At 49.4% G+C, this 23,689-nt stretch overlaps 2 long non-coding RNA genes across 2 annotated transcripts in view; both read left to right on the top strand.

Annotated features, from left to right (window-relative positions):
* The first annotated feature begins 520 nt into the window (after nucleotides 1–520).
* On the top strand, nucleotides 521–6,898 carry LOC109369582. The gene is made up of 4 exons (XR_002118791.2): nucleotides 521–2,345; nucleotides 2,677–2,758; nucleotides 3,306–3,399; nucleotides 3,941–6,898. It is a non-coding gene; the product is annotated as an uncharacterized LOC109369582 (long non-coding RNA).
* A 5,944-nt stretch (nucleotides 6,899–12,842) lies between these two features.
* The window catches only part of LOC116216190, a 24,965-nt gene continuing 14,118 nt past the window's right edge, over nucleotides 12,843–23,689 (top strand). The window contains exon 1 of the long non-coding RNA XR_004161018.1: nucleotides 12,843–14,087. This is a non-coding gene — a long non-coding RNA (uncharacterized LOC116216190). The remainder of the gene's footprint in view (nucleotides 14,088–23,689) is intronic.

Genomic DNA, 23,689 nt, shown 5'->3' with positions numbered 1-23,689 from the left:
GGGTAAACCCCAGGATAAAAGGTTTGTAGTCACTGTTGGTCCTTGGCTGTTGAAACCAGTGCCAGATGCCGGCAGGCCTGGGCTGTGCATAGGGCTCTGCTGCATCTCTGAGTGGTGAGGAGCTGCTGTAGTGCTGGGCAGGCAACTGGAGCACTGGTGTGAGCACAGTGAAGGCACCAAGCTGAGTCCCTGTGTGCCAAAGTTCAGGTGTGTGAGGCTGCATCGGCTTCTCTAAAAGGATTGGGTTTGTTCTGTGTTTCTCAGTTTCCTGGGGTGTGAGAGTGGGGAGAGGATGGGTGGGCAGGGCAGAAAAATCTGCTGAAAGATTTCTTCCTATCAGCAGGCTAAACTCTTGTCGTGCAGCTCCTGCACCTCTCCCCTCCTGCTTGGAATTGAAAATACATTTCTGAACACGTTAGTGAGCAATTCAGGCTTTCTGCACTAAAGAGCCCATCTTCTGACCAGGTCCTGTGACATCTACCCGTGTCAGTTGATTTGGCCTCACTGGGCTGCCGCGGTTGGTAAAACATATTGAGAAGCCTCCAAGATGCTAAAGAAATATGAATGGTTGCTGTTAGGCTAATTTATTACTATTTAGCAGAGAACAAATACATTTTAAAAGGATAATGGCAAATTAAAAATCCTATTAAGCAAATTTGCTTACCTAGTACTTAGTAACAACTTGGGTTTAGATCCCACAGTCATTTAAATGCATGCAAAACTTTACACAAATATGCAGGCCCAGAGAAATCTTGAATCTCAGCGGGATCAAGAACATGGATATTAAGTATGAAATAATTATTAACCCTGCTGCCAAATTAGTCTTTCACTCTTGGCACCACTAGTCTCCCGACTCTGCTTTTGCTTGGAAAATGAAAATCAATGGGGTCAGGTTTACTTCTGTTTCTAGTCAGCGTCAATTCAGTAACCTCAGTGCAGAGCTGGTTTTGCAGGAGAGTGTGGTATCGATCCTGTTTCTGATCTGCAGCTCTTGACATCACAGAGAAACCCATGCTAGCCTGGGAGGCTGCTCTTGTCCGTACCACTGGGTTGGAGGGCTATGCTCACTTTCTCACTAGGTCTGTGAGATGAGCTGCTGTGCCCCAAGGCACAGGGGCAGGGACCTGCCTGGTTGCTGGTGGCCAGTGTGATGGGCTGTGCTGCCACGAGCTGGCTAGCCAGGGGCAGCCCAAAGCTGGATTTGCTATGGAAAGGTCAGTCTGAAACTTTGCTGTCTTTGGCTGTCCCTCAGATGTGTCACCACACCACACAGCTTGGTGTCATCTGCAAACTGCTGAGGGTGCCCTCCGTGCCACTGCCAGTGTCATTGATGAAGAAATTAAAGAGCACCGGTGCCAAGCTGACCCCCACTCATCACTGATCTCCACCCGGACACTGAGCCATTGACCACCACTCTCTGGGTACAATCTCACAGCCAGTTCCTCATCCGTTGAACAGTCCACGCATCAAATCCATCTTTCCAGTTGTGAGAGAGGGGTGCTGTGGGGGACTGTGTCAAAGGCCTTACTGAAATCCAGGTAGATGACATCAGTGGCTGCTGTTATGCCATCATAGAAGGGCGCTGTGTTGGTAAGGAGGACCTGCCCTTGATAGCTGTCTCATAGCAGCTCCCTCCCTCTCACCTGCCATAGCATAGCTTCCAGGAGGATCTGCTCCAAGATATTGCCCAGCTCAGAGGTGAGGCTGACGTGTTGGTTGTCCTTTCTACCCTTCTTAAAAACAGGTGTGAGATTGCCTGTATACCAGCTTACCTTTCGGGTCTGCCCAGCAGCAGCTCAGCTGTGTATGATTCCCTTGTTTTTGAATGAAGGGCAAACAAATTCAAAACTCCATGAATGATTAGAAATCAGTCTAGCTTTTCTTCACTTTCTAGTTTGTATTGTAAATCAAAGCAGTAATCTTTCCATGCTTCTGGGTCAGAGATTGGCATTTTGTTATCATCAGCTGCAGCTTTCATGTGTTTCTGGTGCAGATAGGAGCTGCCCTTTTACCAATGTTTTGCTGATCCAGTTGTGTGTGGGTTTGCTCTTGGCATGGGGTAAGCATCACAGAGATGGCCAGGCTGCAGAGAGCTGCCACACCGAGACCCAGCACTTCGGTGGACGCACAAGAGTTGTCCCTCTGCATCTGGCAGCACAGGTGACAGGGCAGCCAGCTCTGCCTGCCCACGCAGCCGTGGGCCCGTCCCCCAGGAGTGCTCATTACCAACTCTTCATTAGCAGCTGATGTGCTGAGGAAGGCCTGCAGGGAGGCTGGAGGCAGTGCTAGCTCCAGGCACCGTTGGGGGGTGCCTGTGCTGTCCGTGTTCCCAACTTGAGGTGCAGGTGAGCTCTGTGCGTGTTCTTGTTGGAAATGACATGTGCTACAATTCCTCTGGCAAAAAATACACTGTGAGTGTGCTCCTCAGGAACAGTGGGGAGTTCAGATGGTGACTTTTGGAAATCTTTCCTCACTATTTGTGCAATCGCTTCTATTTCTGTGAAAATGCAGCTTCTGTGAGCACATTGAATTTGAGCTGAATTTGAGAGTTTGTTTCAGCTGAGGTGTAATTCTAATAGTCAAAGCTTCATTTCGGGCTGACCACATTTCCCTGGAACTAATCCTTTCTTTTGCATATGGAGTTCTTGAGACTGACGTTTTGGTACTTTGATATAGGAGCAATGCTTTGCAGCTGGGGCCCACCTGAATCCTGTGTGGAAGGGAATGGGGCTCATTCAGCACTGAAGGATTCATCCAGGTGTGCTTGTGTATTTCTTACATAGAATTACCATAGAATGGCTCAGGTTGGAAGGGATCTCAAGGATCACCAAGCTCCAACCCCCCTGCCACCATGCTGGGCTGCCAACCTCCATATCTAGTTCCACCCAGGGCCCCATCCAACCCGGCCTTGAACAACTCCAGGGATGGAGCAGCCGTTGCAGACATGCTGGTGGTCGCTGCCTTCCAATTAAACAGCAATGACCAACCAGTCAAGGAGAAGAAGGGTCCCACTGCAGAGCAGGAGTAACTAGTGAGAAGTGTGCATCAGCACTCCTTTCCACAATGCAATTCTTATCTAAGTGCAAGGGTGCTGGGTTGCTCTAATGGCAGCAGCGTGTCTGACTCGAGTTGTGATTGAATTTGGTACAAATCAGCGCATACAAAGGAGGCATTTTGATGCATAAGTAACATCTTCCTATGAGAAGGAGACTCCTCTTCTATTTTTATTTTGCCACAAGCATCTTTGTGAATTGTAACATGCTTTTATTGTGATAAATCTGTTGGGCAAATATTCTTCCAAACAGGCTTTTCATCTTCCCTGACAGCGGGAGGTCCTACCCTCAGTGTGTGGGGAAGTGGGAGCTGCTGGTGCCTGGGCGTCCTCGGCCTGGTGCTGCTGTGAGTCATGCCTTGCCCTTGTCATTCCCCTGCTTCCTGAGCTGCTCGCTCATCTTTCTGAGCGCAGGATGTGGCTGGCTTTATTTGGAATGTTACAAGCAACCCTGCCTGAGTTAATTGACCAAGACAAATTTTGTTAAAAAACCTTGACATTAATAATGAGAAATAAGAGCTGGGAGGTAAAACACATGCTCTTTAGGCAAGCATTAGCAGTGCTCCCACCCTTCCAGTCTCCTCCTGAGGTAGTATGGCAGAGAGCTTAGGTCAGTTAGTTTTAAAATTAACTTCTAGTCCTCAAGGCAGCCTTTAAATAGTGCTTGAGCTGTGACTGTTGCTAGTCTTCTCAGGCAGTACGAGGGTGTGAGCTAGGGAAGGATGGAAGAGCAGAGTGGTGCAGGAGATCCATAGCCATGAGGGTGTGAGCCAAGCAGGGATGAAAGAGCAGGGAGGTACAGGACACCCAGGGAAATCCATAGCCACTGGTGACTGCTCTCACAACTGATCCAGGGCAGATCCTTCATCTCAGTACGTCCTCCCCCAGGCCATACAAGCTGAGCTGGGATGTGGTGCTCCAGGTAGCACCAGGAGTGGGGACGTCCCCTCTTGACCGAGGGATGGTCTCCCTTTGCAGCCCCAACCTGTCTGCTTCTCACCTGGATGATGTGATCCAAAGGGATGTTGTTCCTGCTCCTCTCTCCTTGAACACTGTCATGCTGCTGTAGCCATGCTAAGAAAAAAAGCCCTTTGGGGAAATGTTATCCCACTTTTCTGCTTCTTCCGGACACACTAGTGATAAAAACATGCACATGGAACAGCCACAAAAGGAGTATCCTAATTTGCTTCTGGGAACAGAAGTCTGCACCTTAGGATGGCTCCAAAGTCACGGTGCTGCCCTGCTCCCTGAGGACGCCGTGCTCCCGTGCCTTTCCGTGTGGATGTGGGCCTTGCAAGTGATCCATCAGCTCGCATCTTTTCTGAAGTGGCAGGGCTGCAGCCGTACATCTCTGATCGATACCGCCCAACCTTGACATGGAATCAGTCACTCGTAGCCTGCTCATTACTGCTGGCTAACCGTTTGCCTGCAGCAGCTCCTTAATAGCCTTCCCCGACTGCTGCCGAGTCACAACAAGAGTGTTTGGCAGCCTTATTTACATGCAGCATTTCACCAGTCTCTGCTTCCTTGTGCTCGCAGCCCACCATCTGCTCCGGAGCCTCAGAGGAGATGGGGAGTGTGGAGCAGTGTGGAGCGTGGTGCCAGCCTTGTCCCCGTGGTGATGGGGGGCCCTTCCCGCTGGGGGCTCCTCGAGGCTCAGCCTCAGCCTCTGTTTGTCCAGGAGACTTTGGCACTGTGCTTTGCTTTTATTCTCGAGTTGAAGTAATTTTAATCGCAGTGATTTTAATCCGCTGTGTGTTTCAGCCTTCTCTATGTTTACAGTCTCCAAGGGTGGGAAAGGGCTCAGGAAGTTCTTCCTAGAGAGCAGCTTTAAAATGGCAATTTATTATTTATAAGCTGGGGGATGGATGAGGTCTGGGAATGGAGTTCCTGCGAGTCTATTAGCCGGGCAGGTTGTGCTCTGTGTCACTGCAAAGGCTCTCCTTGATATCCGCAGCAAGGTCTTAGACTTGACTCCCGACCTTGGTCATGAGCCATTAATGATCTCTGAAGAAAGAAATACACTGACACATGCACTTTGGGGGATATATGGTACATCTGCTAGCATGCCATTGATTTACATGAACAAATGCAGAGTACAGTCCTTTTTTTTTTTTTAGTAAAGTGACTATTACTTAAACTGAAGAGTAAATTTCAGCCTTGGCCTCTGTTTCATGGGAAGAAACAATTGCACCCTTAGGAGTGTGGATGATGGCAAGAAGTGATGTGTAGTGTGGGCAGTGTGGTGGAGAAGAACCTGACCTGGTGAGGAGGGCAGGGTAGCCTGTGCATGCTTGCTGGTAGCATGGGACCCCCAGGCTCTGGCACTGCAAATGTCCAGAGCCCAATTGCAGCCCTGCCTCACGCTTCTGGCATTATTATTTGGGGTTAAGCTGATGTCACTGAAGCATGAAGCATATTGTGAGGAGATCAGCACTGTGCATCAGCGTGGAACTGCTCCTTTCTGGGACCCCCGTACCCAGTGCTGCGGACTGATCCAAGGAAGGAGCTTGAAAATGTAACTTTTAGCTTCAGAACCTTGCAGATGATCTTTAATGCATCTAAATGGGATTTGGGAAGAATTTAAAACAATTTTGGAGGTTGAGGTCGGCATTACTGTGAACTGATTTAGGAACATCCTTCTCTTCATGAACCTCCTCCTGTCTTTCCCTGGAGACCATCAGGCACCACGTACTGGATGGGCAGACAGCTGCTTTGCCCAGCCAGAGCTGGCATCTTCACCTTCTGCCCCAGATAAGAGTTAGCTTCTGCCTCCGGACCCCTTTTTTCCCCACTTACCCGCCTCAGTCCCCATCTGGTTTGTGTCAGCATAGTCCTTTCAGGAATGTGGCAGCTCCAGCTCATCTGGGACTCTCTTCCCACATCAGTTGCTAATGAAGGAGAGTGTTGTGTTTCAGGGTAAGATTTGTTTCTCCGCTTGGCTGTAAGAGATGAATATACTGTTCACAAGAGAGGACTTTGTGTTATGTTCTCTCCATGTTCTCTTGCATACGAATGTGGCTCCAGAGACTTGGAGGACAAGGGCAGCCTGAAATGGCTTTGCAAACTGCCTTTTGCAGCTCAGCTGAAGTTATTTATTTCTTCTTTAAAACTAAAAATTTCGAAAAAGAGAGAGAGAAAATCCCTCTTTCCTCTAAGCTAGAATTAGCAGTTGAATTTTCTTTTATGTGTGTTTCTTTTCTGAGCAGCCTGATGGAGCTGTAGGTGTCCCTGTTTACTGCAGGGGAGTGGCACTGGATGGCCTTTTGTGTCCCTTCCAACTCGAACCACTCTGAGTCTGTGATTCTAAAAAGTGGGAGTTTTTCTGTGGGGTGAAGTATCTTGAATGCATCTTGACTTGTCAGATCTTGCACATTTGTCTGGATTTTGTTTTCCTTGAAAAACAAGGAAGCAGGGTTTTTGTCTTTTTTCTTCTTCTTCTCCCCCTTTGCCCCCACCCCACTAGATCACGCTAACCTTGCTGACGAGGCTGGAGACTTGAGAGGGAAGTCACATGCACCCAAATTCTACTGGTTGGTTTTGTATTCTGATTCCACAATCAGAAACTGAGCAATCAAGTTCTTAGGCTTCCAGTTTCCTTCACAGTCCTCGCAGCTGGGATAGTGCTCCTACTTGCAAGCTGGGTGCACCGAGATCAGTAGAGATGCACCAGCATAGATAACATAGTTCTGGGATATAGTTGTCATCTTTCATCTGAGGCCAAGGTCTGTGCAGCCCTAGTGGTGCAGGGAGATGCATGACATCAAGGTCTAAGAAGCTGTCTAGTCCATCTCCTTCTCAGCCTGACCTCAGCCCCTCCCGCTGCAGTAATCCAGATGCAATCAGTCTGGCACTTTCAAATATTTATGAATCCTTGATGGATATTTTTTTGAGGTTTGAAGTTGTAGCTTTCATGGAATCTGGTTTGATTAGCTAGAAAGTCAATATTTTCATTGTGCTGTGTCTGAGGTGCATTAATTCCGGCGCAGACAGCAGCAATATAGTGCTGCAGTACTAATGGCTCTCTGCCTTCACCGGCTGGTGCTTATGTAGTCTGGGATGAGCTTGGAGTGTGTGGAGATGCCTTGATGAGAAGCTAGTAAGGCAGTCCAGCTCATGGTGGAAATTGGCCAAGGCAGGCAAGGAAAAGGCCCACAGTGATGTTTGGGAATCTGCAAGATGAGGCATTGAGACTGCCTTTCTTTGTAAGTCATGTCTTCTAGCACATCCAAACAAAGTAGATTGCTCTTTACCAGAACTCCCATTAACTTGTCTTAAAAGAATGTGACACCTTCAGCAGAGTGAATCAGAACCTCGTGGGACCAGACCTTTATTCTTCTCAGTGATGCAAATACCAGATTGATAGGTGAGCAGAGTTATCCTTGTCTTTACAGATGAGGAAACTAAGCCATAGGGGAATTGTATGATCTCAGCAGAAGCACAAACAGAATCTCTGTTACTTTATGCCACGACAGTCATTGCCAGAATTGGAGAGCCCACTTCTCCTTTTCATGTGTCTAACATTTGTCCTGTTCCAGCTGGACCGAGCAGCTGCCATGCTAACATAAAACGGATGATCAGGCTGACCAAGAGCATGCCAGCTCTCTGCTCTTAGTGCTGTCAGTAGCCAGAGCTTCCTGTGCTCTCAGGGTGCGATTCTGGGCACCCTTGAGTTGCACATTACAGTGAATGTGTCAGGGGCTGGGTGCTTCAGTATCCTTCCAGAGTTAAGCGCCTGCAGCACAGCTCCATGTTCCAAGGAATTTCCATTACATCCACATTCCGTGGTGCATTTCTGTCAGATTAGGTAGCCCAAAGACGCCCAGCTGTTTGCAGCAGGTAAGTTTATGATGACTTGTGTTCACCGGGGGGCTGGGCTGGCTGCTGCGTGTGGATGAGAGCCCTTGTGTGAGGCACAGTGGTGCTCTGTGATGATTGAGCACGCCGTGGCCAGCGCTGCATCCTGGAAGGCAGCCTTAGATCTGCCAGGGGGTCCGTGGGGAAATGAAGGCCGAGGCTGTGAGTCTGATTTCTCCTAGATCTCTGTAGGCAGGACACCAGCCTGCTGTGGTGGTGCTAACAGGATTACCCGGCAGTTAGGAATGCAGAACGTGTTGCAGCTGAGCTCCCTGCGCGCTGCGGGCTTCAAGGTAAGGCCTGTCACACTGCTGCAGTCTAGCTGAGAGGTGAGGGAAGGTGTGAATAACTGAGGTGCTGGCACTGTTTGCAGGCTGGGGTGATCTGAGATCCCAGTGTTAATGGAAAGCGTTGATCACAGGTTCTCTGACATGGTAGCTTAAAGGCAACAAGAGATGCAAGGAGGTGTAAGCTAAGAACTGAACTGACTGTGCCAATAACATCACTAACCGCTGGCTTTCAGCACTCAAAATACAATTTTTGTGGTGAATTTACATATTTTCTATCTTACATTCAGCTTCCATTGTGGCCTGCTAGCTGCAGGCTCATCTTGGAAAGGATCGAGGCAGCCCTTGTGGTACTGGCATCCATGTGAGTGACGGGAGTGATGATAGTCCAATTACAAACTTCATAGGCTTTCTGGTAATGTTAAGAGCGCAGCAGTAATAACCGGGCTCTCCTGAAGGAGGAAATGCAGTGTCAGGCTGCAGGGCCTCGCTTGGCTGATACAAGGGTGTCAGATGCTGTGTTTCTCCTTAGCCTGGAGGGATGTTGAGATGGGCGCATACAGCCCATGGGATGTACCAGTAAGATGGCAGATCCTCATAGTTTCATGCTGACCACAGAGATGTTAATGCCTTTGATGGCTTGATCTTGCTCCTGTCTTTGTGGTGTCTAATAAATACGAGCCAGTTCATCTTATGCTTTGTCTCTTCCCATGACCTTTCTTTAAACTTAGTCAAGCTCCCTATGCACAGATCGTCTTGCCCTTTGCAATGAAGAGAGCTGCCCTGGAATGACCCCAAGTCACACTGATTTCTGCTTCGATACTTTATTCCTGACTTTATCATGGAATGAGACAGCATTCAATCATGCTCCACTGGATAGTAAGAGCCCATGGTCTGGGTGATGTTCTGTGTAATCTGCCTTGTCAATACCCATTGCTCATGTGCACAGCAGTGAAAAGGGTTTTGCCTGCTGACTGGATGCTTCTGAACCTGAAGTGCAACACCGACTCCTTCCACATCCTACCTGTCCTGCTTTCCTTTCAAGCATCTGTTTTCCATTCAGGGTTCTTGGAGCACGTGGCAAACAAGTATTGTACCCCCAGGAGATGTACAGACAAGGAGTGTGGTGAAGGATTCCCTCATTACAGGTGAGGGAAGTGCCATTCTACAAAAGCAGCTATGGGGGGCACTGCCATCTATTCCTCTGCCTTAGCTGTTGGATCATGTTCCCATCAGTCACCTCTATAGGAGCCAAATCAATCCACTGCTATTTTACAATCTTCTATGCAATTGGCTGCCGAAAGCAACTCTTTTGGGGAAAATAAATGTCACTTATACGGAAGCTCTGCTTTCTTACTCAGGCAGTAAACGAACTTACCTGGAACATAAGGGTTCCCAGGGCTGCAAGGTCTTCTTCCTTAGCAGCTTGTGCCAAGATAACCAAATGCAGGTTTGGAGGTCAGAGAGGAAAGCCCAGAGGTTACAATGGCTGCAAATGGATTTCTAGCCCCAAAAGCTAGAAATATAGCACATTGCAAGGGCTTGGCTTTCCAGAAAGTGCCATGTCTGGGTCATTATTTTTGCAAGGGATTTGTGCTTTGATTGCTTCCGGTCACAAGCCTGGTCTTGCAGTGATTGTAGGTTAAGATGGCAAGCAGAGGAGAGGAAGAACACCTGACAGCAGAATCAGGTGCAGCTGGTGATGGAAAAGCCTTCAGGCAGTTGGGACAACATTATGAAACATGTGTGGCGTGCACAGCGGTCAGATCTAGTAATGTGCTCAGCTGTCATCATTAGCATGATGTGCTGCTGGTGTAGGAACACCTTCCCTGCTGTTCTCAGAGGGGATGGTGAATATGCCAGTTACAACGAGGTGACAGTGATGCAGTAGATAAAGAGCAGTCTGGGTTGAGAATTCATGTTTTCTGATCCTTCTCAGTGCCCTTTGAGCTTGATATTGATTCTGTTTGCAGGCAGCTTGGGAAGGGATGCCCTGGATACTTGCCAGCCTAATACAATGTGCTGCCAGTTTTGTGTGGACCTTAGGCACTGCTGTCGTGGGGTCAAGAACAAGAGGTGCCAGACCCCTTGCAGCATCAATAGCTTCTGATACGCAAGACTAGTGAAGCAGTAGTCCCTGAAAACTTGTTTTCTTGTTCTTAGACAGGCTGATAATTCCTGCTTGAGGAAAAAAAATCATGGCCCCTGTATCTGCCTGAAGAGAGGATGAAGTTCAGGCTGTCTCAAGCTACCAAAATCTCATCAGTCTAATCCTGTCTTCTGAAAGTACCTGAACTTCTTCCCACTTTCATGTCACTTGCACATTTAGTAAGTTTGGTTTTTGCTCCATCATCCAGGTCAGTAGCAAAAGCCTTGGACAGAGCAGGGACATGACAGACCTCTGCAAAATCCTTAAATCAGCAAGTCCTTCCTTTGTGGCAGAGGAGGCTGCTGGTATCTGCCCTCTGCACGTGGTTATCTGAGCAGTTTTATACCTGTCCTGCCACAGTTTCTTTTAAGACTGTATTTCCCTAGCTTATGGGAACAGCAGGCAGGACAGTGTCAAAAGCCTTTCTGAAGCTGAGATGTTTGACAGGTAGTGCTGTCTGTGCTGAAAGCCTGTTACAAGAGGAAGGTAGATTGGCTTGATGTGATTTGCTCTTGACAAATCCATATTGGCTGCAACTCATCTCCTTGTTATCTCATTGATTTTTTTGGAGGGCTTGGAATTGGGTCCTTGGGGAACAGAGCAGAGTGCAAAGGAACATGAGCTTCTTGTCTGCAGATATACGAGGTATGCGTTGACCATTGCCACTGAAGCCTTTCTCACTCCTGGTTCCCAAATTGCTTGTTGCTTCTTAGCACCAAAATGGCAACGGTGTGGTTATCTGTGTACCCTTGATAGGTTTTGTCACACCCTAGTGGCCAGATAGCACGGTGGTTGTGGATAAAGTGCTGCTGCAGGCTTTGGGGGAGTTGCCTTTTGCTCTTCCATGGGAAGGTTTGGTCCAGCCATGTGGAAGCCTAAGTTTCAGTCTCCCCTTGCTCACAACATGCCTGGCTATCTCCTTGTGGGCACCAACAGTGTACGCTCCCAAATCTTCCCACCTCTGTTCAGCAGCTGTTGGCTGTTGACCAAGTGGATGGTGAGCTTCTCTCTGCTCCCGTAGCACAAGTTATTTTCTTCTATATTAGAAAGGTTGGTGCTTTTTTTCTCCCATTAAGGGGCTTGGGTGGGAAGACAGGATGAGATGCAATTTGCACAGTTTCTGTCCTGTGAGCTCCCACTGAATACATGAGCTGCTTTCTGGCACTGTAACAACGATGCCAGCAAAAATAGCCTTGTGGAATCAGCACCAGTTCCTGCCCAACTGGAGGAGACTTGGCTAAGACTGTTTGCTTATAGGGCTCCTGTGGCTGCTTTGGGATCACCAATGTTTAGCATCTTCAGTGAGGAGTCTTAGGGTCAGCACCTGGCTAGTAGTGCAGCATGCAGACTCCAAAGCTGGGGCAGAGGGAACTCTCCTCACGCCTCAAGCTGGGGGCTTGAGGCCAGGGGGGTTTGATGCTTGGGCCAGTTGCCTCCTGCCTTAGGGAAAATGAGAGGAGGGAGGTTACCCCATCCTAAAAAAAGGTACATCGTGCTGTAGTGTGTGTGAACAGAGCCGCTCTGACTTGCTGGTGGATACAGTCACTGTCACAAGCTCCTTAGTGGCTGTTTCTTTTTTAGAGCTTCCTGAGCAACAGGGATGATGAAAGATGTTCTTTATGGTCTTTGGGTTACGAGCACCTAAGGAGGCTCGGGTGTCTCAGATGTTAGACCTCTTTTGCATTCTCAGTAATTGAGTCTGAAATCTTAGGGCTGCTAACATGTCCGTGCTAGCATTGAGCTGCCCCAGTGGGATTGCTGTGCAGATGGAAGCCTTCTCTCCTTGTACAACAAAGTGTGCTCAGGTCTGCTGGCTACTTGTCCTACTCCCTTCCTGCTACAGGGTGTTCTGCTATACTGAGAGCAGGCTGCTCCCCAGGCAGGTGTCTGAGTGCTTGTATTTGAGCTAGGAAAGAGCAGAAGCTGTTCTGGGACCTTTAACATCTGGAAATAACTGGAGTTGTGGGGAGGCTGCTTCAAATTCCCATCAACCTATCAGAAGAAAACTGCTGAATTGGTGCCCTTTCTTTTATGCAAACCATGAACGTGTTTTCTCTTACAGATGTTTAGGAAGTTAATGCTGCTATGATCCCATGTTGTTTTCCTTGCAGAGCTTTTATCTCACCTTTGTCTTATGTAAGGAATATAGCTGAATTCTGACTTCCCACTAATGGAACTCTTGTGCTCTTGCCTTTGCCCTCCTCCTCTTCTCACTTTGATCATGATATCTTTGAATATTTGTTTCTAAAGTGTCTGAGTAGAATCTGGAGTGGATGGAAGAGAAAATATCTGAACCAGAAAGTTAAGCACAGGTCTTTCTCAACAGCTTATCTGCCTGTTCACAACATGCATCTGTCAGTTCTCACATAGTTCTAGGTGAGATTTCCATGTCGGAGATCTGCTGAAGGTCTGAGTGTTTCACCTGCTGCCTAGTGCTGGCTCTGAGCTATTGCAAGAGAGGCTGGGGGCCATGGGAGTACTGTCAGATAGCACTGGTGAGTGGTACCCGGTGGTGGCTGTGCAGCCAGACACCCAGCATCAGAGCTGCCATGCTCATCAGGCTGTGCTTGCCTAACCTGGGCTCTTCTCCGTGTTTCCAAACAGCCCAGAGGTGTGCACAACCACCTTTGTTGTAAGGGGTTTTGATAGCAGATGATGTGCTGAGAAGCAGCCTGGCCCTTTTGCCAGAGCTGCAAGTGGCTGAAGCTGGGATGTGGTGGGCAGCAGGGCAGGAGGAAGGTGATTTGGTTCTTTAGGGACTCGGAAATATCACCAAACCTGGGGCTAAACAGGGTATGCTCTTTCCTACCCAGATGTCTAATCAGAAACAAATCCTGCAATTGTATCAGCTAGAAACTGAAGCTTCCTGCTGTCCACTGAGGAGTAAAACAAGGCTCAGTTCCTGGGCCTGCTCTGCTGACACACTCTTGGTTTTCCTCTCCTCCTTAGCCACCGGAGGGCAGGCAGGAATCCTGTAATTACCAACCACTGCGGAAGAAAAGCACTGGAATAATTAAAAAGCAATTAATGTTTGCACTGCTGGATCTGCTGTGGCATTGCTCTTTCCAGTTGCATGCTCTGCCTCTGGTCCCCTCGCCACCTACTTCACTTTGTAGATTTTCCTTTATCAGTTGCTTTTCATTTTCATTCGAGCTAGCTGTGAGAGCTGAAGTACAAGTTCAGATTAAGTTACTGCTGAGACGTGCTTTGCTTGGGGGGATTATGGAGTTGGCTGTGATGTGTTGGCTGCCAGGTAAGGTAAGAAAAGGCAAAGCCTTTTAGCAGGCTGCGATCAGACAGAAGCCTTTGTGTCCCAGGGCTGGAAATATTGCTGCGGGGTCAAACGCTCCTAAGCTCAGCACTACACTGGTGTAACCATTACAGCTTCATTATGGAACTGGTCGATCCTTGGTGAACTGGAGCTTCTGGATCAGCTCTGTAGAGCTGTCAACACTGGTGAAGATTCAAGCAGCAACTGGAGAAGAACAAAGACTGTTGTCAGTGGTCTTTCAATTTGATGCAGGTCCTGAGTGTAGCAGAGAGAAAAATTGGAACTCTGAGATACCAGCTTTTTCAATTGCTTGGGTGAGCTCAATTTCTGTAATTACTTCCTCCAGGAAGCTCCCCAGCTGTGGCTGTTGTTGTGCATGTTGAGGAGATGCATCACTGAAGGATTAAAAAACAACTGCTGTGAGCTGGGAAGCAAAGCAGGCCAGGACTAGAAGCTGCCATGGAAGGAGAGGTAGGACATTAATGGATGCTGTACGTGCAATGGGACTGGTTAGAATGCACAGCCTCTGTATTGAGTTTGAATAACTGATGCTGAATGGCCGTTTCTTTCAGTATGTTAAAAATACCCCAGTTTCTCCATGAAGTCAAGAAATGCAACTGCAGTTGCCTAGCACAGACGTGGATGACTGTCCTCACTCAGAGCCCTGATAGGAGCTGTAGTGCTGGCACTGAGCTGATGTTTTAAGGACCCTGTAAGAGAAAATGGCATTTTATATTTAGTTGTATAGCTGGGCCCAGCTGTGAGTTAAATCAGTGGTTTAGGGCAACCTGCTCCTTCCAGCAGCTGAGTGCAAGCTACCCTCAGGCAGCTGCGTTGCTCTTTCAAGGCAAAAGGCCCAGCCCATGAAGCTGTGTGTGACTGAGACAATGTTTTGAGCTGCAGAGTTTCACAAAGTATGCTGTTGGAGTTGAGAGCCTCCCCTGTCCAAGCACAGAAGGACCTTCCTGCTTGGCTTAAGAGAAGGTTTCCAGTTTCCCCATCTCTGGTGGCTGTTGGGTCACACTGCTGTCACACCGCATCCCTTACCCACCTGCTCCCTTCTTTCTGTGTCTCAGTGAAGCAGAGCACTCTGACAAACCACCCCAGCTTGGAGGGATTAATTGTGCCATACCTTTGTTCCCACTACTCCTAAAGCAGAGGGAATTGGGATCTTCTGTCTGTCCAAACTGGTCACAGTGGGGCAGGAGCATGGAGGGGAAGGTGTGCAGCAGCCAGAGCAAGCAGGATTTGTGTGTAGAGGAGAGGGTTGCTGTAGCAGCTGAGAGCTACACATCCACATTTGAATGCACCAGAGCTGCAAAAGATCATTCTGCCAGTCCTATCTCTTATCCTGAACATCATGTACTTTGCCCTGCTCTTGACTGGACCCATTGCTCTATCTTATGGCTGCAGTATCCCCTCACATCACACCACAGCACTGGAATTGAGCTGTGGCTGCAGTGTAACAGGCACTTATGGTAGCACGGTGATGCTGCCATGTCCATCCCACGCCTTCCAAGACTTTTCTCCTTGCTCTCATTTCTCTTGGTTACTCCAGGAGAATTTCAGCTGGGTCTGAGGTTGCTGGAAGGGCTGCTGTTCTCTGAGCTGTGGTCATCCCAGCCCACCTGCTCCCTGTGTCACAGGCCATGTCTTACCTGCTGCGTGCTTCCAGCTCTGGGACGTTCACGCAGCAAAAGTGCTGCACAGCTTAACAGGGTCCAAGGAGATCTCTGAAGGCATCTGTGTGGCTGAGATAGTGCTATCTGCTGGGTGGGAGGGAGGGAAGGAAGGAGTGACAGGCCTGCCTGACCTCCGCAGCATGAAGAGACTAAAACCTCGCGCTTGACTCTCTCATCTGATCTATCAGATCTCCCTCCACCTGCAGAAACCTGAAGAAAAAAAATCGATAATTATGGTAGCGTGGTGCTGGAAGATGCTTGGAAAACAAGTGATTGTACTAATGGAGAGCAGTAAGAGGGTAGCGTGGTACTCACAGCCCTCGAGGATGCTATAAATTGGGTCCTGCGTGATGCTGAGCCACTGCCGCACCATATGGCAGCCGGTGTGGGCTGTAAGTCTAAGCCCTCGGCGGTGCCTACTGCCACCCAAAATGGCTCAGAGCCATCTGCTGTGACTACCCCTCCTCCCACCGCCTGCAGCAGCCATGGCCCGAGCATGTATTTCCTGCAGAGCCATCCCATCTTTCTCTTAGGGTGCAGAAGAGTTTGGAAAGCTGTAAAACCAACTGTTTCATGTAAACCTTCGTGTCAGCAGCATGTTAATGTGCTGGGAATGTTAGGGACGCTTCCTGCTCCCTTAACTTGTTTGTTCTCTTCTGAAAGGCGTCAAGGGTGTTGGAAAAGCAGCAGTCTGGAGAGCCTGTGGCCAGGCCGAAATTCCTCAAACAACGGACAGTTGAATGTTTGTTTAAAATTCTCTTCCACCTAATCTCCACAGATGCTACCAAGATAACAACATTTTTGCAGGGTTACTCAGCAACGAAAAAAATATTTGGGTCAAGTTGAGCTGTTTACATTCATCTCGGTTTATCCATCTTGTGGGGAATGAAACAAGTTTCTTCAGATTTTCCCCATCCTTTTATTTTTATCTCGGTGCTTTGTATAAAAAAAGTCTTCCATGTGAATCATGGATATTATGATTCCAATCATGATGGAGGCCTTGTGACATCTCCTTGCTGGGGTGGTATATGAGGATGAGTAAGCAGGCTTGGTGCAGTGAAGCCCAGCTCGTCATCTCTCTCTTGCACTTCCCCAACCTTCTGGTTCTGAGCAGAGTGGCCCCAGTTTGTGAACTGCTGATGGTAACAGACATAAGTGGAAGCTCTGTCTTTTAATGAGATGCCCGGCAGCCCTGGGTTTCACACGTGGTTCTCCAGCCTGTGTGTGAAGAGGCTCTCCAGAGAACTCTCCAGAGAACAGGCCTGTTCTTTACACTCATATTATGTTTTCATGAACTTCTTTACTTCTGGATTCTAAGCGAAGGTGCAAATAACAAAATTAATTTCAAAAGTCAGTTTCAGCATTTGGTGTGATCACGAAGCCCTGCAAAGTCTCTGAAAGGTTAGTTGTATTGCTCTTGTGGAGAGTTCAGATTGCCATTGTGTCTGTGGGGATTAATTAGTCCTAAAAAGGCACTGGTTGACTGAGGATTGTCCTACAGCTTCAGAGGAGCACCCCACACCCATTGCAGTGCATTGGGCTTTGATTTGTGATCTGTGCAGTGGGGATTCTGTTGGCCAAGGTGAATCAAAATGGCGGGCGGTGGCAAACTGCAGCGGATAGACTGTGGCAGGAGGAGGCCGTGCTGTGTGCAACTGCTGTCAAATGAAAACAACAGAGGAAAGCCTTGAGGGAACAGACTGGAGATGCTGCCATACCAACTCCAAGGGCTGGCTGAGTAACCAGGGGGGCTCCTCTGTTGCTGAAGCCAGTGGATGTTATCGTAGGACCCAGGGACCGCACCATGGGGGTTGCACCCGGTGCTGCTGCGGGGCTTTGGGCATGGGGATGGCTGCTGTGAGCAGTAGGGCTGCTGGGGAGACAAGAAGTGCGTTGCAGGCACACGGATGGAAAGTAGGTCAGCAGTGAGGAGCAGGTCTCTGTGGGCATTAGCATGCTGGCGTGTGGCTGGCAATCTCAGGGAATGAAGAAAGCTGTTTTTATCCTCTCCTTTTGCATGTGTACTGTGGAGGGAAGGAGAGTCTTCAGAGAGAGCAGGCCAGATTCTTCTCCACAGCGAATCTTTGTAGCTCTGTTGATTTAGTTTGGCACCTCACTGATTCATACCAGTGGAGAAAGTGGGCTGGAGTGTTTTGTGTGCTTGTAAATAATTGAAGACCATGTGAATACAATGGTGCTAGGGAGGATGGGAATAAAGCAGAGACTCCACAAAAATGTAGGATTTTTGCCACAAAGCTTTTATTTGGAAACACATTGGTATCTTGGCTGCAAGGTGCCGTGGTTGACTATGAGGTTTCTCATTGTAATTATAAGGACTGGAGCTGCAGAGCTGTTGAAACCACAAAAAATGGTGAGCACATGTCTGATGGGAAGAGGGAGGCTGTGCCAGATGTTCCTCCTCCCTGCTGCCAGGCTGGGTTTGATAAACATGAGTCCTTGCTCTGGCAAGGTGCTGGGTTGACAAACTGGAGATTAAAGCCCTCGTTACCCAGGGCAAAGTGGTGACAGCACCAGCCTCCCTCGTGCAGAGGTCCCAGTTAGTGCCACGCTGCTTGGTGAATGCTGGCTCGTGCCTTGTTGTGAAGGCGTGCGGTGCAACTGCAGCCTCCTGCTGCCCCCAGCTGCCAAAACCCTCCTCATGAGAGGTGGCTGATGGCAGCAGGGCTGGTGAGAACTGGCATCCTGGCTGGGCACAGGTCATCAGTTCTTAACATCCCTGTGGAGAGGCTCGCATGTGAGAAATGGGACTGGGAGTTCCAGGAAGATGCAGGCTTTGTTAGAGCCTGTCGGTTGTTTTATTGCCCATCACAGTGAGAAATAAATGTGCCTAATTTCTTGTCCACCTACCGAGATGCTGAGTGGGATGGAGATGGGGATGGAGGCAGCTGTGCAGCCGCAGGAGCTGCTGCCTCTTTGTGCGCAGAGCTGGCATTGCTGGCTGTGGCAGCAGCTGCCATGTTGTGTTGAGCTCCAGTTTGGCTGCGCAGTGAATTGCTGTGCTTAGCCTCTTGGGGAGGCCTTGTATTCACTCTTCTCTTCTTTATTGCTGTCTTAAGTGTGGAAATAAAAGTCAAAGAAATGCCCATTTTGCTCTGGGTGTGGGACAATGTAGCTGGCTGCAGGTGCCCTCCATTTCTCGGGCTATGGGCACAACTTAATGCTGTAAGTCATTTCTATCAAGAGCTTGGGCTTTTGTTGCTGTAACATTTGTTAGCTGCTTGCTGCGCTGCAGATCCCTTCCTGTTGCAAGGCTCTTTGTGTGCTCCAGATCCCTGCTCTGGTTTGGGAGCAGCCTGCACAGGACAGAGTATGGAAAGTTGAAGTGAAGGTGTGATGAATGGTGGATTAAGCCTGAAATCCCAGGGAAGGATGTCTGAGTGCTGCAGAGGGAGGTGGAAGGAGTAGGAAGGATGGGCCAGAGCATCCCAAAGCCCCAGCTGTGGGATGGTGGGGTTCTGTGTTTTGGGGGACAACACTGCCACTTCTGAATCCACTCTATAACAAAAGAGTCATGTGGAGAATGCCACATAAAACAGCAGTGCTGTCCCAGTGGGCAAGCTGGAGAAATGCACAATTTGGGGAACCCCTGGGGGGGCTGCAGGCCCCTTACAGAGCAGCAGCTCTGATCTGGAGCTCATTGGAATGCTTGCCTTAGGAAGAAAAGGAGAACCTGTGGGGAAGTGTCAAACAGCAATTGTTAGAGAACGCAGTGCTGGGAAGATGTCAACCCTCACCCCACAGACTTATTCCAAAACATATATTAAAGGTTACCCAGACAACCTTAATACTTCTAGTAGTGCGACCTTGAGAATGACCTCTGGAGCACAAAGCTTACAGGTAATCTCAGCTGCTAGCCGTGAGTGGTGCCCACTGAGAGATGTCCCTTATTCCTCTCCTTGGTTTCACCTGATTGCACCTGCTCCCACCCGAAATTCAGCCGGCACCAGGTGTGGTTTGCAGACTTACTGCCCCTGTGAAAGAGGGAGGTGATCTGCTGAGGCATCTGCACAGCACTAAAATGTATTTCATAAGCATCCACCAGGGAAACTACATTTCAAAACAAGCCAGCCCTATGGGGGTGCTCTGGGAAGGACATCGAAAGCAAACGTTGAGCTCCCTGAAAGGTTTTTTGTTGCTGTTGTGCTGCGGACTGGGGTGTAAAGCTGCCCATCACAAGTGGCAGTGTCTCATGGGAAAGGAAGCAGTTAGTCCCTGGGCCAAAGGGTTGTCGTCTGATTTCAATACATGAAAATGGAACTGGGTAACTAAATCGTGCCCGCGCCATTCCTCAAACTGCCCAAGACCTGACTCCTTTCCAGGGAGCAGAGCAAAACAGCAGAGGGCTTTTTACGCTTGCAACATAGGCACTGGGACTTTGTCTATGGGGAGCAAGGAAAGCAGCTGAAAAATGCCAAAATCACAAAGCAATCACAACTTCCAAGCCCTTTGTCACATGTTTTTATTTGCCTCAAACATCCCTGAGGCTCAGGCTGTTCTGAGCAATCCTTTGGCATGCTGGGCTTATCCTGCTGCTCACAGCTAGGACAGGGACGGCAGGCTGGGGCTGCGGTGCGGTGTGTGGCTGCCCATCTCAGCCTGCTGGCCATGCCTGCCTTCAGCTGTTACTGAAGGAGGCCCCAAATGCTCAAGTGGTGACTTTTTCATGCCTGCATGTTTCAGGGGCACTTGTAAGAGCGCTGTTTAAAGAAGAGAGCTCTCTAATCTATTATTCATCCAGGAAAAATCATTTCAGAGTAAAATAAAATATTTTCCTTCTCCACCTCGTTCTTAATATACTCTCTTCTCCTTTTCTCTCTTCCCAACCTTCTTTCCACCCTGCAGGGCTCCAGGGAACAGCATGTATGAAATTATTTTGTAGAATCCAATAAAAATTTTAATCAGGTCAACATCATTACAGGGGAGGAAAGTGATGGAGCTTTCTTGATGCGGGGGAAAAAGGTGAAGGAAAAAGCCAAGTAAGCACATTGTTGTAGTAAAGAGACAGAGCTCCACGCCTGGATGCCACGCAGTCCCTCCCCATCCCATCTCCGAGCAGCACTGTTGCTTTCAGATACGCAGAGCTGTTCACTGCTGGCAGCATGCACACGTGCCTTGTGCACAGCCACAGCCCGTGGCACATACACCAGCACAAGGATGGAGGTGCATCTTTGGAGATGCAGGCGAAGCTCTAACACCTTTAGGAGAACATCTTCTTCTGCTCGTACTTTTTTCTTCTGCTCCGTCAAAACCTTCCTCTAACCCTGAAGGTTTTTCTGTTACAGAGCCCTGGGGCCGTATGTTCAGATACCATCTCCACACGGTGATGGTAAAGCAGAGGGACCAGCAGTTATGTGGCTGCTCTACTCTTTAATCCTTGTCTGTCTGATTACCATGGAGGGGAATAAAAAGCCCTGGCAACACACGGTCACCCTCTGAGGATTTGCATAGCATATTACGGTTTGCTAAGATCTCATTCCTGTCCTGACATTTTACAGGAGCTGGTGAGGCTCCTCTCCATTTTCCCTCTTCCAGGATAAATGTCAACGTCCAAATCTGGAGGAGGAGTGAGGGGAGGGCCAGGACAGGTAGCTGCCTCTCATCGACCTCGGCTCATTACCGCTATCAGGAGTGTGGAGCGGGGCCAACCGATAGAAGTGATGGATGTCCGTGCAGGCCAGCGCCCTGAGGGAGGTGAGCAGACGTGCCAGGCCCTAAAAGTAATTTACTGCTGACTCCAAGGGATTCGCAGAAGCCTCCAGGAGTGAGGCAGTTGGTGCCTGGAATAACGTGTTGTCACCCTGTTTGTTGAGAGGTGCGGGGGGAGGGGGGTGGCTGCCTTCACCCCCTTCCCACCAAGGTCAGGGCAGTGATGGGGAGAGCAGTGCCAGCTTGGAGATGAGTGCTGTGCTCTGAGGAGCCACTCCATAGTGGGAAAAGGATCTCCTGAGACCTGTACAGCCTCAGGTGGAGATGCTTCTGTCTGCACTTCCTGAGAGTTCGCTGCATCCCTCTGGGAGCAGAGACCCGTGGAATAGCCGTGGTTCCTTGTGCTTTTCTGACCTGACTGGGTCACAGTGTTGTCCCAGACATGGTGCCCTGTTGGAGCCGGTGCTCTTGGCGTGGTGGTGACCCTGAGGCTCACGTGGGATAGGCTGGGCCGTGTGCTGCAGCCTCCCCTCCCTGCTGCCACACAGGCTAAAATAGGAGTCAAAATGTTCCGTGCTCCTGGAAAGAAAAACAAACTCCCAGGCTGGTGCCAAGCACAGCAACCATTTTGGCACGAGTGCCATCCTGCAGGGGTGCGGAACAGCAGTCTGCGCCAGTGGGGCACCCATCATCCACAGCCCCACATGGTGCTGTGCCCCATGGCAGTGGGTGCTGGCTGTGGGGGCACTGCCCATGGCTGCCCCTCTTCTCCTGCCATGTCTCTGCTGCCCCGAGGGTGTCAGCGAACGCATCCTGAGGCTCCAACGTTGTTCTCTGTTAATTAATGGGAGGGACTGAAAAATGCCCATTTTAGGGGTTTTATATTTTGGGACCCAGACTGAAAAGCTCCTCACGGTCAGTGACAAGCAGCTTCTGGGAAACAGATGAACAGTGCTGCTAGGAATTCATCTCATTGCTGCCTGTGTTTAAAATCTAAAGTTAGAATGAGAAGAGAGGAAAAAATGAAGTTTTGTAGGCTGAATTCCAGTGGAGTGCCACGAGATGGTCTGCACAGCTCTCCCTGTATGGCTGCAGAGCTCAGAGCACTGAAGCGGGCACAGAGGGCTCTGCTGGTGCAGGAGTGGCTTGCAGCAAACCCCGGGGTCATGCTGGGAAGCTGCCAGTCCTCTCAGGGGGATCGGAATTGCCTGGAGCCCAGCACCAAATGACACACGCATCCATGGCCAACCTGAAGTGGAGGTTCGTGGGGGACATGTGGGCCCTACAGGGTAGATGTCAGCCCTGCCTGGCTGTGTCTGCTGGATCTCAGCCTCGTGCTGCTGCCTGCAGGCTGGGCCTGGCCGTGTCTGACAGAGTGTGCCTGAGCTCCCCGTGATAGATGGCAGGGGGGAACCGACCGCCCGAACGGGGAATAAATCTGATGGTTGGGTGATATAACACAGCACTTGACCTTTGCCCTGGTGGTTTATTTTGTAATGAGTGCCCGGCCATTGATTTATGGGATAATCAATCTCTCCCGTTCTCCCTTCCTCTGGCCTCAGCTCTCCCTACGCTGCGGTCCCTACTTCTGAGTGATGGCTCCGGGTTACAAATGGCACCAGGGATGCCTGCCGGCTCTGCCCCTTCCCTCCATCACAACCGGGAGGGGCCATTGCCTCCTCTGCCCGACAGACCTCTGTCAAGGAGCCCTCCTCCCTCCGTGCAGGCAGGCAGCTCTCCTCCTCGCCAATCCTGCCTGCCTCTTGGCTCCCAGCACCTCGAGTTATAAGTCCTGCAGCAAATTGCCCTGGATGAAAGGCTTTCATGCCTCGTGATGGATTTCCCTCCCATAAATTGAGGCTGTGAGCACGGCGCTCCCAGGGCTGCTCCGAGGTGGGAAGCTGCAGCTGTGCTGGGGCACAGATCATGCAAAGGGACACAGACATGGTCGGTTCAGGGGGCCCTTCCCTTCAGATCCCTTTCTTCCTTACGAGAAGTCTTTCCTTATATCTATTCCAAACTTGCCCTTCTCTTAAGGCCGTTCCTTCTTGTAATACATCATCCTCGGTCAGCCTTAAAGGTTGGCGAACCCTCAGGGAAGGAAGGAAAGAGTTATAATGTCTGAGGGACTAAAGGTTTGATTTGGATGCAACCACATTTATTCAGCAGCAAATTACATCTTCAATCAAACTAATGCAAATCAGACTCCCACTCCAGTCTATTTGTTTGGAGTTAGTGAGTGCAGGGGGATTCATTATTTCTTGTTCTTCCTTCCACCCTGCACAGTTTCTGTGCACATGTGTGGAGCTGCACACATCTGTAACAACCCTTTCCCCAAGGTGTTGTACTGTAGGGAATCGGTATGGGATGGTGTCTGGGTGTGAGCAGCCCCTTCCCTCAAAAAAGCAATAGGAAAACAGCAATTTTAACCCAGGATGGCCCCATGCGAGGGAAAGAAGGGGTACCTGAGAGTTGCAATTAGGGCTTGATGTAATTGAGTTTTTCGATGGAGTGTATGAAGTAGAACAGCTAAAAAATATCTCTGGGAGTCTGACAGTGATCCCTTTCCCCTCACACACACCCTGAAGAAGAAACAAACCGTGAAAATCTATTTCATTTTGTTGGGGTCAATTCATTTTGCTTCTTGTTTGTGCATGCCTGCTTACTTCCTGAGTGAAAAGACAGGGGGAAAAAAACACAAGTCAGAAATACTCATTTTCACTT

This window comes from Meleagris gallopavo, chromosome 12 (genome assembly GCF_000146605.3).
Source record: "Meleagris gallopavo isolate NT-WF06-2002-E0010 breed Aviagen turkey brand Nicholas breeding stock chromosome 12, Turkey_5.1, whole genome shotgun sequence".
NCBI lineage: Eukaryota > Metazoa > Chordata > Aves > Galliformes > Phasianidae > Meleagris > Meleagris gallopavo.
The sequence above is the reverse complement of the archived record's forward strand: the minus strand, read 5'-3'. Positions and strand labels throughout refer to the sequence as shown.